This window comes from Rhincodon typus, unplaced genomic scaffold (assembly GCF_021869965.1).
Source record: "Rhincodon typus isolate 14 unplaced genomic scaffold, sRhiTyp1.1 hic_rhity00012906, whole genome shotgun sequence".
In the NCBI taxonomy this organism is placed as follows: Eukaryota; Metazoa; Chordata; class Chondrichthyes; order Orectolobiformes; family Rhincodontidae; genus Rhincodon; species Rhincodon typus.
The window spans coordinates 318-1,744 of NW_025978544.1; positions in this window are offsets into that span (position 1 = coordinate 318).

Genomic DNA, 1,427 nt, shown 5'->3' on the forward strand with positions numbered 1-1,427 from the left:
TTATAAAAACTCCATTCCTGTCAGTCCAGGAGAGGTATTCACAACATTCGCTCCGCTGGCCCAGGATAACCGCATATGCGCCCTGCTGCCCTTTAAACTCCTACAAATATGGCGGCCTTTACCCACGGCCTGCCTTTGAGAGAGAGCCTCGATTTTGACATTTTACGAAACGGGGAATGATAGTTTCTTTATGCGGGGTCTGTCACATTCACAAAGTGTTTAGAAAGCCTCTCCGTCTAACCGCCCGGTCTATCGCCTCCTCCGTTCCGCCTCATTGTTACCTTTTGTGGAGCCGAGGAAAAGGACTGCGGCTGCTCAGGGTCGCTCCCACTGCGCATGCTCTAGACCGTGGTCACGCGGGAACATACTGAGCCTGCGCAGTGATAAGCAATGCAGTGCATAGCGCTCGGAATTCTGGGTTAAGTGCCCACCACTGGAAAGACTGAATTTTATTTGTCGTAATGTGTACAAGCAATCTTTCTCTTTACTTCTTACCAGGACAACTGACATGTATTATACATTTTATAAAGTATAAAACGTGCCTTTTGCATCCCAGGGATATAATATCACAAAGTCTGACACTGAGTCGCCACACACATTCTGGGTCACCGGGCTGCTTTCTTATTAGAGAGACAAAACTGGTGGTGGTTTAACCTGAGGGACACCACATCTCATGTCAGCAGAGAGGTTGAAAGTCGAGAGTCATCAGTTGTAACCTCAGGCGGTGTGGGATTTTATTCTACACTGTTGGCATCATGAGGAAAACTGGCAAACGGCTCTGAGAAAGAGTTTGGCTTTCAAAGCTGTCTTAAAAGAGGAAAATGTAGATTTCATATTGTAGCAAACAGCAATGCTTCCTGTCGTTTGTTGAAGAAAGTGTTTTTGTTCCACTGATGCCCTCAAACATTGACTACATATTTGGATGAGCACTTGAAACATCAGAGCAAATGAGGTGAAGTGCCAAGTGCTGGAAACTGGGTTTAGAAGTGAGATATTTGATGACTGGCCCAGATATAATGGGCTGAAGGGTCTTTCTCCGTGGTGTTAAAATCTCACTGACTAACGTTTTGCAACTGAAACGAAAGGTCAAAAGCAGTTTCAAGACAAAAAGTTGCAAGAATTGTGCGCACTTTCCTTTTTGGGATTCAGCATTGCAACTGCTGTGTTCTTGGTTTGATTCCGAAATAGGAATGAGGATTTTATTTTTCCTGTCGAAAAATAAACGTGTCTTAAAATGAACGTGAATTCCTGACATTAAAAGACATAAAGGGGATAGCTCTGTCAGAATCAGTGAAAGTTTTACATCAGGGATGAAACCAAACAGGAGGAAGTGCTGAAATCCATTGACTTCACGTGCTCAGACACAGTACTATAAAAACAGTACTTGCTCCTTATTAAAGCATATAGGTTTCTTTCAGATTTAATAT